Genomic DNA, 16,006 nt, shown 5'->3' with positions numbered 1-16,006 from the left:
CATATGCGGTCCTCTCCAAGGTTTCTCATAGTCATCATTGTCACTGTCACCGACGTCCCACTGGGGTGAATTTTCCTTGCCCTTATGTGGGCTCTACCGAGGATGTCGTTGTGGTTTGTGTTGTGGTTTGTGCAGCCCTTTGAGACACTAGTGATTTAGGGCTATATAAATAAACATTGATTGATTGAGTTCCACGTCTGTATATATCGGTATCGGTTGATTTCGAAGATATAATTAAGAGTATAGTTAAGATCTGAAGTGAAGTGAATTATATTTATATAGCGCTTTTCTCTAGTGACTCAAAGCGCTTTACATAGTGGAACCCAATATCTAAGTTACATTTAAACCAGCCTTGCCCAAGGACACAACGACAGGGACTAGGATGGCGGAAGCGGGAATCGAACCTGCAACCCTCAAGTCGCTGACACGGCCACTCTACCAACCGAGCTATGCCGCCCCAGTGATATCATTAAGACTTGGACAATATCGGAATATCGGATATCGGCAAAAAAGCCATTATCGGACATCTCTAAAAACAACCAAATGATCTGATATGTACTCCTCCAATTTTGCAATGTGCAGTCATCAGAGCTTCCCGGCGGTCTAGAACAAGCTTCTAAACGTGTGCTAATATCGAATTTTAAAGCTACACATGCACATAAGAAGCTATGCTGAATTTAAACCAGCCTACAGTTCTTCCCTCAGCAGATCCCAGGTGTTTGTCGTCTAAAAAAATGACCTGCATGTCAACAATTGTTGTCCCATTGATTGGAGCTTCAGCCTCCAAACAGTCACGCTTAATTACAAGAAGCACCGCGTCGATTTTACAGCCAGCGCTCGTTAGCATCAGTGTTCATGTTTTTTTTTTTTTTCATTTCATGTTTGTGTGTGCACGTAGTGCTGTTTTCACCATCCTCAGTCCCCCTCTTCTTTTTCTCGCCCCGACATCCCATCAGCCCTGTTGCTATGGCGACCGTGTCACACTGCTCCCCGAGTTGGGCTTCGGTCCTCTTCCAGACTAATTGCGTCCAAATTAAACAACTTGTCACGCTGGCGTCTCCCGTTAAGCCTTTTATCACATTTACTCAACATATTTAAGTTAACAAGATTGTCAGAAATGATAGTATATTATTTTGGTTCGAGCAAACAGAGAGCTAATTATTGGACTTTTCAGGGGCAAAAAAAAAAGCACAAGTTCTGCTTTTCCCATGACATTTGCTGGAATAGATGCCATGCTTCAATTAACTTGCCTGATACTTCCTGGAGCTGAGTAAATAAATGAAAAATGAAATAAAATACTGTTGCAAAAAGCAATGAGGTGAAGAATATCACTCCGTTTGTACAATTATTGGCCTCCTTTCAGATAAATACCTGCTTTGAATAAACTGCTGGTCCTCTCTACAGTGGACTAACCACACACACCCTTCCACTAACTTACGCGATACAGTAACAAAAAAATGTGCCTTTATTTGTACAACTTATGTTCAGATAAATGCCTCCTTCAAATAAACCGCTGCTCTGCTCTGCAATGGAGTAACGACACACACTCTTCCATCTCCTGCCACCTACAGTCACAAAAGCAGCATCTTTGTCTCCTCATTTGTACAAAAATGTCCCTCTTCTCAAATTAAAACCCTACTTTAAATAAACACTTGGTACTTTTTGTAGTTCATTGAACAAACAATGCTGACCAATATCGGAAAAAACTAGTTGGTACAAAAACAGTACCAGTGAAGGCAACACCCCAATTGTTTAAACAACGGCCCTCTTCTCAAATTAACACCTTATTTGAATAAACTCATGGTACTTTTTGTAGTTCCTTAAATAAACAACACTGACCAATATTTAAAGAAAACATGGCAACGAAAGCACACCCAGTGAAGGTAATACCCCATTTGTTTAACCAACGGCCCTCTTCTCAAATTAACACCTTTTTTGAATAAACTCATGGTAATATTTGTAGTTGCTTTAATAAACAACACTGACTAATATTTAAAGACAAAATGGTAACAAAAGCAGGTCCAGTGAAGGAAACAACCCATTTGTTTAAACAATGGCCCTCTTATAAAAATGAACACCTATTTTGGATAAACACATGGTACTTCTTTCTGTAGTTCATTAAATAAACAACACTGACCAATATTTGAAAAAAAAAAACATGGTAACAAAAGCAGGACCAGTGAAGGTAACATCCCATTTGTTTTGATTGATTGATTGAAACTTTTATATGCAGATTGCACAATTCAGTACATATTCCGTACAATCGACCACTAAATGGTAACACCCGAATAAGTTTTTCAACTTGTTTAAGTCGGGGTCCACGTTAAACAATGGCCCTCTTCTCAAATTAACACCTTATTTGAATAAACTCATGGTACTTTTTGTAATTCCTTAAACAAACAACCCTGACTAATGTTTAAAGAAAAATATGGTAACAAAAGCAGGTCCAGTGAAGGTAACACCTCATTTGATTAAACAATGGCCCTCTTCTCAAATTAACACCTTCTTTGAATAAACGCATGGTACTTTCTGTGGTTCATTTAATAAACAACACTGACCAATATTTGAAGAAAACATGGAATCAAAAGCAGGTCCGTTGAAGGAAACACCCCATTTGTTTAAACAATGGCCCTCTTCTCAGATTAATCCTTCTTCAAATAAACACCTGGTATTTTCTGTACTTCATCACATAAACAACGCTGGCCAGTATTTTACAAAATCATAGTTACAAAAGCAGGACCATTAAGGGTAAGAAAAATTTGTAAATAATAATAACAATTTCAAATAAACAACTTATAGTAGAACTGCAGGTATAAAAATAATTGCTTTCAGGATGCTGACCCATCTGTAGGAATGAAGACCCTGCCCTAAATTGATGCTTCTTGAAGATCAACACTTGGGACTTTCGGCAGTTGAGTAAATAATCCCAGCCATTTGAACATACAACGCCATTTGCACAAATCAAGTCCTCTTCTCAAATAAACGCCTAGTACTTTATGCAGTTGAGTAGCAAACTCTTCAAGTCTGTAGTCGAGGAACTCCTGACATAAAAACCTCCTGACATAAAAACTTGACTTTTGAAGACACCATTCCGATGCAAACACTTTCTCTCGGCTAGATCATCGTCTTTAAATGAACCGTCTATGATCCCTGAAGTTAAGTATAAAAACACCTTCTAGTACTTAATGGTAGCAAAACAAAAACAAGTAGGATAATTTGTACAAATATAAACCTTTATTTAAGTGACTGCTTCCATCAAATAAATGCCTGGTTATTGGTGCAGCCGGCAAAAGCTTATCTTAAAACGGTTTTACAAACTGAGCCAATACATGTGAATTTTTTCTTCACAAAAATGCCCCATCTCTAATAAATATCGCCTCTATCCATCTGTACTTGATCGATTACACACATCGTGGCACCCATTAAGAATATGCAGTTAGAAAACCATTACCTTTGAGGCTGCAAGCCCATCTAAACAGACAACTTCAATAAATTGACTCTGGTCAAGAGTGGGAACATTTTAGATGCCAAATAGTTTACAAATACACTGCTTATACTTGATAAGTTGTTGTCACAGCTTCCTATTTTACATAACCTTCTAATTCCGATACTTCCTTGGATGAAGCAATTAGACTTTATGTTTACGTGGTTTTAGTCTTTGTGGGATAATCTGCATTTGAAGAAAAGGTCAGGGTTAGAAAACGGGAATTCTGTGTTTCAACTACATTATATAAGAGAAATGAATCCTGTGTAGCGGTCTTTGCAGGGCGTCATGACTCAATGTGTTGCAACATAATTAAACATGATTCACAGCGGTGCAAAAAAAAGATGTAGTGTAAGCGTGCATATGTGAGTGGTAAACATCATTAGGCTTGCAAAGACAGCTATGGACTGTTCAACAACGAGGTGTCAAATCTAAGCGGGAAGACTTCCACTTCTTCCAGTATTCTGCCAACAGGAATTGTTGTAGAATTTTGTAAATACGGTGTCTTTAATTTGAAAGAAAGATGTTAATATATGTTGAAATAAAAGATAATTATGCACCACATTTAATGGCTTCTGGAGTGTTTGTTCGCTGCGTTGACTTTGTACGCTCGCCACGCCGCCTTACATTTCAAGGGAAGGTCATCTTGTGATTTCCTGAGGCTTTAGGACGACACGCCGGCGAATGTCCCGACTTCTTTCATACGCTGGCTTCTAATTAACTGGCCTTCAGATAGGAGGTTATCTGTCAGCCTCTGACACAAAAAGAGCTCGAGGGTGATTTGGAATGAAGAAAATGAGGAAATGCTGCTGTCGTCGAGTTGTTTGCGAATCCTAACAGAGCTGGTAAGATGTGCCGTCGATCCACCATCTGATGACAGCTAATCACTTCAGACAGCAAGAGAAAGAGAAGGTCAGCCATGACACATAGGAAGCTTGTAGTATGGCAGGGATTTTTAACTGAAGGCCTGGGAGACATAATTGTTTGCCCAAAACTTGGGAGACAAACATTTTTTCGCAAATTCCTAAAAAGACTTCAGTGCTCCTGTTGTAAAGAGGAACTTGGACCATTGTAAACACCTTGGCATTGTATTGATATTTTAACCTGGCAAGCAAACACAGAAAACTGAAGTCAAAACTTATTTACATTACCAAGGCATTTGTCAAAGCACCTCTTTAAGTCCTCTCCTTGTGGACACTTACTTTGTGATTTAAAAGGATTTGCTGTAGCTAGTTTACTTCAGATTCAGTCAGTAGCCATTTGTTCAACGTCTTTAGTGATACTAAGTCTCATCCTAAGACGTTAGGATGAGACAATCAGAGATTACAAAGAGAAACATAGCCAGGGCTTGTAATCTCGCAAGAAAGATGTCCAGGCATCGAGTAATTTTCTCTGGCCCCCTGCCTGGGAGAGGCAATGATGAGAGATATAGCAGAATAGTCTCTCTTAACAAGTGGCTGGATAGCTTCTGTAGACAACAGGGATTTGCGTTTATTGATAATTGGCCCTCTTTCTCGGGCAAACCTGGCTTGCTGAGGAGAGACGGCCTTCACCCTAACCAGGAAGGCGCTATCCTCTTGTCTCGGAACATAGATTTCGCATTGAGCCACATTTGACTAACTGCACTAGAGCAAGCCCGGTCACAGGCAATTACAGAGCCTGCTAGCCTGAGTTCGGAGTCAGTTAAGTCAGTTAATTTAGAACTAGCCAGCGCCAGGATGGATGATCCCTGTACACATAGCAATTTTCTTAGAATAATACACAACTCACATAATGGTTTTTCTGCTATGACTATGACTACGTCAGAGTTAGACATGCGTTCTACTGAGGTGGCAAATTATGATGCGTTCAGTTTATCGCAGCACCAAGTAGACAATCTGAAAATTCCCGTCATATCAATTCCTAGATATGGTCGTAATTATTTTAAGTACACTGCGCATAATAAACGCAACATTATTAATATTGCTACTGCGGATAATTTTATCAACAACTCCTTAAAACAGCCCACTACCTATAGTATAGGCTTTCTAAACATCAGATCTTTGTCTCCCAAAACGTTATTAGTTAATGAGGTCATTAGAGACAACAACCTTAACGTCATCGGTCTTAGCGAAACCTGGCTTAAACCAGACGACTTTTTTGCGATAAATGAGGCATCCCCTCCTAACTATACGAATGCGCATATTGCCCGTCCCCTTAAAAGGGGAGTGGGGGTCGCACTAATATACAACGAAAACTTTAACTTTAGTCCTAACTTAAATAATAAATATAAATCGTTTGAGGTACTTTCTATGAAGTCTGCCACACCGCTGCCTCTGTGCCTGGCTGTTATCTACCGCCCCCCAGGGCCCTATTCGGACTTTATTAGTGAATTCTCAGAGTTTGTTGCTGATCTAGTGACGCACGCCGATAATATAATTATAATGGGGTACTTTAATATCCATATGAATACCCCATTGGACCCACCGTGCGTGGCGCTCCAGACCATAATTGATAGCTGTGGTCTTACACAAATAATAAATGAACCGACGCATCGCAACAGTAATACGATAGACCTAATGCTTGTCAGAGGTATTACCGTTTCCAAAGTTATGATACTCCCGTATACTAAAGTAATGTCCGATCATTACCTTATAAAATTCGAAGTTCATACTCATGTTCGGCAAGCTAATAATAATAATAACTGCTATAGCAGCCGCAACATTAATACGGCCACAACGACGACTCTTGCTGGCCTACTGCCCTCAGTAATGGCACCATTCCCAAAGTATGTGGGCTCTATTGATAACCTCATTAACAACTTTAACAACGCCCTGCGCGAAACCATTGATAGTATAGCACCGCTGAAGTTAAAAAAGGCTCCAAAAAGGCGTACGCCATGGTTTACTGAAGAAACTAGAGCTCAGAAATTATTATGTAGAAAGCTGGAACGCAAATGGCGCACGACTAAACTTGAGGTGCACCATCAAGCATGGAGTGATAGTTTAATAACTTATAAACGCATGCTTACCTTAGCTAAAACTAATTATTATTCAAATCTCATCCGCATTAATAAAAACGATCCTAAATTTTTGTTTAGTACAGTAGCATCGCTAACCCAACAAGGGACTCCTTCCAGTAGCTCCACCCATTCGGCAGATGACTTTATGAAGTTCTTTAATAAGAAAATTGAACTTATTAGAAATGAGATTAAAGACAATGCGTCCCAGCTACAACTGGGTTATAGTAACACAAATACGACTGTATATACGGCGGATACTGCAAATATCCAAAATATTTTCTCTCGTTTTGATGAAATAACATTAGAAGAATTGTTACAACGTGTAAATGGAATAAAACAAACAACATGTTTACTTGACCCACTTCCTGGGAAACTTATCAAGGAGCTTTTTGTATTATTAGGTCCATCAGTGCTAAATATTGTAAACTTATCACTTTCCTCGGGCACTGTTGCCCTAGCATTCAAAAAAGCGGTTATTCATCCTCTCCTTAAAAGACTTAACCTCGATCCTGACCTCATGGTAAACTACCGACCGGTGTCTCACCTTCCCTCTATTTCGAAAATCCTCGAAAAAATTGTTGCAGAGCAGCTAAATGAACACTTAGCGTTTAACAATCTATGTGAAACCTTTCAATCCGGTTTCAGGGCAAATCACTCTACTGAGACAGCCCTCGCAAAATTGACTAATGATCTATTGCTAACGATGGATTCTGATGCGTCATCTATGTTGCTGCTCCTCGATCTTAGCGCTGCTTTCGATACCGTCGATCATAATATTTTATTAGAGCGTATCAAAACACGAATTGGTATGTCAGACTCAGCCCTGTCTTGGTTTAACTCTTATCTTACTGACAGGGTGCAGTGCGTCTCCCATAACAGTATGACCTCGGACTATGTTAAGGTAACGTGTGGAGTTCCCCAGGGTTCGGTCCTTGGCCCTGCACTCTTCAGCATCTACATGCTGCCGCTGGGTGACGTCATACGCAAATACGGTATTAGCTTTCACTGTTATGCTGATGACACCCAACTCTACATGCCCCTAAAGCTGACCAACCCGCCGAACTGTAGTCAGTTGGAAGCGTGTCTTAATGAAATTAAACAATGGATGTCCGCTAAATTTTTGCAACTTAACGCCAAAAAAACGGAAATGCTGATTATCGGTCCTGCTAGACACCGACCTCTATTTAATAATACAACTTTAACATTTGACAACCAAATAATAAAACAAGGTGACTTGGTAAAAAATCTGGGTATTATCTTCGACCCAGATCTCTCCTTTGAGTCACACATTAAAAGCGTTACTAAAACGGGCATCTTTCATCTCCGTAATATCGCAAAAATTCGCTCCATTTTGTCCACTAAAGACGCCGAGATCATTATCCATGCGTTTGTTACGTCTCGTCTCGATTACTGTAACGTATTATTTTCGGGTCTCCCCATGTCTAGCATTAAAAGATTACAGTTGGTACAAAATACGGCTGCTAGACTTTTGACAAGAACAAGAAATTTTTTGATCATCCATCCATCCATTTTCTACCGCTTATTCCCTAGTGGGGTCGCGGGGGGCGCTGGCGCCTATCTCAGCTACAATCGGGTGGAAGGCGGGTACACCCTGGACTATTACGCCTATACTGGCTCACCTGCACTGGCTTCCTGTGCACTTAAGATGTGACTTTAAGGTTTTACTACTTACGTATAAAATACTACATGGTCTAGCTCCATCCTATCTTGCCGATTGTATTGTACCATATGTCCCGGCAAGAAATCTGCGTTCAAAAGACTCCGGCTTATTAGTGATTCCTAGAGCCCAAAAAAAGTCTGCGGGCTATAGAGCGTTTTCTGTTCGGGCTCCAGTACTCTGGAATGCCCTCCCGGTAACAGTTCGAGATGCTATCTTAGTAGAAGCATTTAAGTCTCACCTTAAAACTCATCTGTATACTCTAGCCTTTAAATAGACCTCCTTGTTAGACCAGTTGATCTGCCGCTTCTTCTTTTTTTCTCTTATGTCCCCCCCTCCCTTGTGGAGGGGGTCCGGTCCGATGACCATGGATGAAGTACTGGCTGTCCAGAGTCGAGACCCAGGATGGACCGCTCGTCGGGACCCAGGATGGACCGCTCGCCTGTGTATCGGTTGGGGACATCTCTACGCTGCTGATCCGCCTCCGCTTGGGATGGTTTCCTGTGGACGGGACTCTCGCTGCTGTCTTGGATCCGCTTTGAACTGAACTCTCGCGGCTGTGTTGGAGCCACTATGGATTGAACTTTCACAGTATCATGTTAGACCCGGTCGACATCCATTGCTTTCGGTCCCCTAGAGGGGGGGGGGGGGGTTGCCCACATCTGAGGTCCTCTCCAAGGTTTCTCATAGTCAGCATTGTCACTGGCGTCCCACCGGATGTGAATTCTCCCTGCCCACTGGGTGTGAGTTTTCCTTGCCCTTTTGTGGGTTCTTCTGAGGATGTCGTAGTCGTAATAATTTGTGCAGTCCTTTGAGACATTTGTGATTTGGGGCTATATAAATAAACATTGATTGATTGATTGATACTAGCGGTGTTCCTCAGGGTTCCATTTTAGGTCCTCTCTTTTTCATAATTTAGGCTGTTCAACTCGTGCCCCCAAGTTCAGTTCAAAAACCTTGAGAGATACTCATATTTTTTTAAAAGGTCATTAAAAACACTAGAGATGTTACGGGTCAAACACCTTTCGCCTCTCACTCTCATTCCACAAACCGCACAGCTGAGTTCCTCTTCTACTGCAGCCGCGCCTCGCCAGTCACTTTGCAATCAACTCACCTGACGCTGATGATGCTCCTGCCTTCATAGGCCAGCATGTCCTGTGTTCTAGTGCCAGAACGTAGCTACTTGTACTTGTAAAATAAGCCTCTCACGTCTCTCGCTTCTTTACTCATGTACTTCCTCGCTCTTTGTGTTTTCCCCTCCGTTGTGCTCACTGTGACTTATCTTGTGTCGTTATCCAGCAACCCTTCGTCATCCCCTGGTTTCGAGCTGTGTGTCTTGTCTCCCTGGATCACTTCTGGACTCTCTGTTGCCTTCCTGGATCTTGACCTCACGCTTGACTTTGGACCACGATGCCTCGCTCCAGACTCCTTGCCCTCCTGCCTGTCCCTGGACCACCGGGCCTGCCTTGCGCTTTCTGGACTTCCACACCGATCTCAACACGCACCTTCAACACCACCAAGTAACACTCCTCACATACTTGCTATACATAGTTACACCGTATACATTTGGGTTAATCCCACTCTTCATATATATATATATATATATATATATATATATGCATATTTCAATAAACAAGCTGCAAGTAGTATTCAATTGCTACCGTAACTCAAAGAAAATATCAAAATGTTGACTATAGAGGACGCTGTTTCCTCAAATCCATACATCTATCATCTTGCGCTTATCTGAAGTCCGGTTGCGGGGGCAGAAGCCGAAGCAGAGAAGCCCAGACTTCCCTCTCCCCAGCTACTTTGTCCAGCCCTTCCTGAGGGATATCGATGAGTTCCCAGGCAAGCTGGGAGACAAAGTCTCTCCACCATGTCCTGGGTCTTTCCCGTAGTCTCCTACCACACCCTTAACACCTCCCCAGGAAGGCGTTCGGGGGGCATTCTGACCTAATGCCTGAACCATCTCATCTGGCTCCTCCGGAATATAGAATACAAAATAACACTAAAAGTGAAGGGAAAAAAATCAGCTCTCTGATCTTTAGCTTTCTGGAAGTATGTCAAATAGCCCTGCTTTATAGGATCGGAAACTGTGTTTGCCATTAATGAATGGAAGTAATAAAAATGACAAATTAATTGTCATTAATTCTTCGTGTTTTCGTGCATGGCTGATGGCCACTGGAAATCAAGCAGAAAAGGTGTCGTTGTTTCCACTTTAGTGATGGATTTGGAGCACAGGAGGCAGCTTTTCAGACGCTTAATCAAATCGATTCTGCAGGACTAAAGATAACTGGCTGATAAGCAGTGATGGCCAAGCTACTTGGAAAATGTAGTAAGCTAAGCTACAAGTTACTCTCGGTTAAATGTAGCTAAGCTACAGGGGAAGCTATCCCCAGAGAATTGTAGCAAGCTACACCACAAGCTACACAGCAAAGGTAGCTTGCTACCCTGAAGCGAAATTTATCGGCATTTATATCTTATGGTTCCACATGTCTGATATCAATGTTAATGTAATTGAGAGTGTACAAATGGACCCTATTTGGGTCCACATGATGCTACCTATATCCCAGTTTATCCTTCCTCTTTCTCTCTGGTGGTGTCCTCATTTGTCAGTTGTTTCCGCAACTGCACGTGCGTACGATCTCGGCTTGATCCCCAGCCCAGTGATGACCACAAAACTCACTTGGGAATATTGCTCCAGGTCCGTTCACTCTCTGCTCCAGATCTGTGATGCGCCGATCTTTCTCCTTGTTCTGGATCTGCAGCACCTTGACTTACGAGGAGCTGCCTCGACTGTGTTGGGACAGTTGACACATCTCCGGCCAAGAAGCCAAGAGAGTTCTTGATCTCCTCGATCTCGTCCATTGGAGGGCTTCTTTTGGGGGGCATGGTAAAAGCGAGATCAATTAGTCCATACTTGCCAACCCTCCCGGATTTTCCGGGAGACTCCCGAAATTCAGCGCCTCTCCCGAAAACCTCCCGGGATAAATTTTCTCCCGAAAATCTCCCGAAATTCAGGCGGAGCTGGAGGCCACGCCCCCTCCAGCTCCATGTGGACCCGAGTGATGTGTCGACAGCCTGTTTTCAGGGCCGCTTTCCCACAATATAAACAGAGTGCCTGCCCAATGACATTATAACTGTAGAATGGTCAAGGGCAAGTTATTGGTTTCTTATGTGGGTGAAATATTTAGGTAGTCTCATTAAAGTCCTCCCAGTGCGGCAACAACACACAACAACAGCAGTCACGTTTTCGTCTACCGTAAAGCAGTTCGTCTGTCACGACGTGGATTTGAACCCAAGATTCTCCCAAAGCAAGATCCCAGACTCTGTTTGGCAGCATGCCAGGACACGCCCCCGCAAGTGCCTCACACCTCACGCCCACACTTCGCCGCAGCTGTCGACTGTCAGCAATCATCGCACCTGGAAGACAGCTTAAGAACCAGTCACTCCTTGGAATCTGCGTCGGAACGTTGTTAACTCTTGTAATAAGCATATACGTCTCTGGCTTCCCTCTCGTTGTCCTTGCCTCCTTTTGTCTTGTGCCTTTTGCCTCGTTGACTTGTCCCTTGTCCTCCTTGATGTTGCCTCCCTCGATCCTCGATCACTCGCCTGGACTTGGACCTTGTTTGCTTGCCGCCTGCCCTCAACCTCCTGCCTGTCCCCGGATCTTCCTTGTGCCTATCGCTCCTTGACCAGACGAAGGTTTCATTCAGCACGCATGTACAACATCCTCTTGTTTCATTCTCACATAGTTAACTTCACACTTAATCCTGCAACCAACACTTAGAGTAGCATACACATCCCACACAATCATCAAAGGTTACAATAAACCTGGTAACCTTAAGTCTTTCGTGGTGTCGTCTCCTTACAGTCCCCACGTACATAACATTGTCTGCCGTAAATAGCAATGTTGTGACACTCTTAAACAGGACAATACTGCCATCTACTGTGCATGCATATGTGACAATAACATCTACGGCTTTTAGAGCAGTGGTTCTCAACCTTTTTCAGAGATGTACCCCTTGTGAACATTTTTTGAATTCAAGTACCCCCTAATCAGAGCAAAGCATTTTTGGTTGAAAAAAAAAAAGATACAGAAGTAAAATACGGCACTATGTTATCAGTTTCTGATACATCAAATTGTATATCAGTGCAAAATTTTGCTCATTTGTAGTGGTCTTTCTTGAACTATTTGAAAAAAAAGATATAAAAAACACTAAAAACTGGTTGAAAAATAAACAAGTGATTCAATTCTAAATAAAGATTTCTACACATACTACAATGAGGTACCGACTTGTCCAGGGTCTACCACGCCTTCCGCCCGAATGTAGCTGAGATAGGCACGAGCGCCCCCCGCGACCCCAAAGGGAATAAGTGGAATGGATAGCTGTAAATATACTCCTCCCCTCTTAACCACGCCCCTCCCCCAACCACGCCCTTCGCCCAACCCCGTCCACGCCCCCCACATCCCACCTCCCGACATCGGAGGTCTCAAGGTTGGCAAGTATGAATTAGTCAACTGCCGAGAGTTCGAACAGTTCGCACGGCCCCGCATCGCTAGCCCCCAGCTAGCTTGCAAGTGGTGGCTACCACATGCAAACAAGTCCAGTCCGTTATTCAAATCCAAATCCATCCATCCATCTATTTTCTACTGCTTGTCCCTTTTTGAGGTCGCGGAGGGTGCTGGGGCCTATCCCAGCTTCATTTCAATACAAAAAAAGGGTGTTCTCTGAAATAGGCTTTCAACAAAAAGGGTCTGTAATCCCAAAAAATCCAAGTAATGATCCCGAAAGAATATCTTCGGTTATAAACTGAAAATTTACGAAATATGAGTTATATTGTTATTATAAGCGCTAATGCAGACACACTAATTTAGTGACACATTGATAGCAGTGAGCTAATGCTAGCTTACTCCGCTATTGTTGACATACAGAATCGGCGGCTTCTTCTGCTTCATCTCAAACTTACTAAAAGTACATTTTAGATTATAATTCATGCATCTGTCACCTGGTAGTAGACAAATGTGGCCATGGTCTGAGAGGCTGGTCGACTTTGACATCCCCGATGTGACAAAAAAGACACAAAGAGACGCTCGTTGTGACAACTTTTTTTTTACCTTTCTAGAGGATTGTGATTGAATCTTCATCCAAACGGAACTATTTGAGCGTCCCGTCGGTCGGCATCCCAGCGAGGGTGTAAATTGTACAGTAAGTGTTTTGTTTATTATGGTGTATTATGGTTAGTTTGTATTTTTAGCACTTAGCAATGCTGCTAATTCTATAGTGTTTCAAAACCGGAACGTGAGTAAAAGTTATTGCTTATCCTCTTTATGTTTGGTCTTAAAAATATAAGGTTCTGGATCACAATTTTTCCCAAAGTAATCTGTGTTGGCTCTCACAAAGTTTGCGTGATTAACATTGTTGTTGATGTGGAAGGGATCTGTGGTTCCTGAAGTGCTGACATCAACCAAACCTAACTCCCCCACCCCAACCCTCTCCACATCCCAGCCCCCGGATTGTAAATAATGTAAATAATTCAATGTGTATATGTAATCGGTGGTCTTTTCCTCTGCGTTGTGTGGATTTTATGTAACACGACCGACACCATGGGTTGCTGCTCAGCTGCACTTTACTGATAATACACAGAATACAATTGTTGTCAATAACTTTCTGCCATCGTCGAGCCCCTCTCCCGTTATCGTAGACAAAAAGGAAGTTGGAAGGCGTGTCCAACGCATATAAAAAGACAGGTGTCACAGTCATACTTGCCAAACTTGAGACCTCCGATTTCGGGAGGTGGGGGGTTGGGAGGGCGTGGTCGGGGGTGGGGCGGGGGGCGTAGTTAATAGGAGAGTAGCATATTTACAGCTGTTGTGTGCGCACTTTCTAAAGTAGATGTTATTGTCACAAATGTATGATTGATTGATTGAAACTTTTATTAGTAGATTGCACAGTACAGTACATATTCCGTACAATTGACCACTAAAGGCTAACACCGCAATAAGTTTTTCAACTTGTTTAAGTCGGGGTCCACGTTAATCAATTCATGGTACAAATATATACTATCAGCATAATACAGTCATCACACAAGTTAATCATCATATTATATACATTGAATTATTTACAATCCGGGGGGTTGGATGAGGAGCTTTGGTTGATATCAGTACTTCAGTCATCAACAATTGCATCAACAGAGAAATGGACATTGAAACAGTGTAGGTCTTACTTAGTAGGATATGTACAGCCAGCAGAGAACATGGTGAGTTCAGATAGCATAAGAACAAGTATATACATTAGAAATACATTCGATTATTTACATTAGGTTATTTACAATCCGGGGAGATGGGATGTGAATGGAGGAGGATTAAAGGGTTGAAGTTGCCTGGAAGTATTGTGGTGCATCATGTACAGTAGATGGCAGTATTGTCCTGTTTAAGAGTGTCACATGCTGTTTACGGCAGACGAACTGTCTTACGGTAGTGTTAGACGTAAACGTGACTGTTGTGGTTGTGTGTTGTTACTGCGCTGGGAGGACGTTAATGAAACTGCCCAACAATAAACCCACATAAGAAACCAAGAACTCGCCTTCGATCATTCTACAGTTATAACGTCATTGGGCTGACACGCTCTCAGACACGTTACTCAGGTCCTCATGGAGCTAGGGGGGCAGGTCCTCCAACTCCTGAATTTTGGGAGGTTTTCGGGAGAGGCGCTGAATTTTGGGAGTCTCCCGGAAAATCCGGGAGGGTTGGCAAGTATGGTCACAGTAATTATTGCAGTAGGAAGGACAACGAGACAATGGGTCCACATTGACAAAATATCAAACAACATTCAGGTATTTACACGTAACTTCCACATTTTGTGTAATTATAACAATAATAAAACATTACAAAATACATTATCCACAAGACATAATTGACCCTGTTCCTTATACTCTGATGATTAACTTGTGTGATGACTGTATTATGCTTAAAGTATATATTTGTACCATGAATCGATTAACGTGGACCCCGACTTAAACAAGTTGAAAAACTTATTCGAGTGTTACCATTTAGTGGTCAATTGTACGGAATATGTACTGTACTGTGCAATCTACTAATAAAACTTTCAATCAATCAAAAAAAACATCACGGATCACATGACTGGCTTGCTCATTATCTCCCAAAATGGCTCAGGAATCTCTGGGATATTGATACTATCCTGATTTTATCCATTTACTCACAAACTTTGTAAGTCATGTGGTGTCATACCTCATATATATATATCATATATATATATATATATGATAATAGCTTCAATAGAGAGACAACTTGTTTTTCCATTCTACTGGTACTTAACTGTCTAGTAAGCGATGCGATATTTTGCAAGTATGTTTCGTCCTTCATAATTACTCTCCACAGGGAAGACACAACATATGTGTCACCTCAGCTTGCCGTCTCTAAAGCTGCCGCCTGCACTGTCAACTATTCTTTTGTCCCTCATGTATTTGTGCAAAAACATCTGCAGGCACGACGCTGAGAATGTCGAAATCCAGAGATAGTTCTCAGTGTCACAAGGGACGTTTTTCTCTCGCTGTCACATCCACACACTGAGCCATCGGGAGAATCAGTATCGGATCACAGCTGGAGAAAAGCGCTCATCAGAGAGCGGGGAGGAAGAGAGGAATGTCATGGAGCAAAGTGAGGAGTGGGACGCGGAAAGTGGGAGAGGGAGTCACGCGATAAAAAGATGGAGGAGTGAGGCAAATAACGTGCAATATTTGACAAAAAACATTTTCTACTCTCTTCCAGTGCAAATTCTTCTTGTCGGTGGCAGACAGTATTGGCTGACTGACACCATTG

Source organism: Nerophis ophidion, linkage group LG08 (assembly GCF_033978795.1).
Source record: "Nerophis ophidion isolate RoL-2023_Sa linkage group LG08, RoL_Noph_v1.0, whole genome shotgun sequence".
Classification (NCBI taxonomy): domain Eukaryota; kingdom Metazoa; phylum Chordata; class Actinopteri; order Syngnathiformes; family Syngnathidae; genus Nerophis; species Nerophis ophidion.
This window is presented reverse-complemented; position numbering follows the sequence as displayed.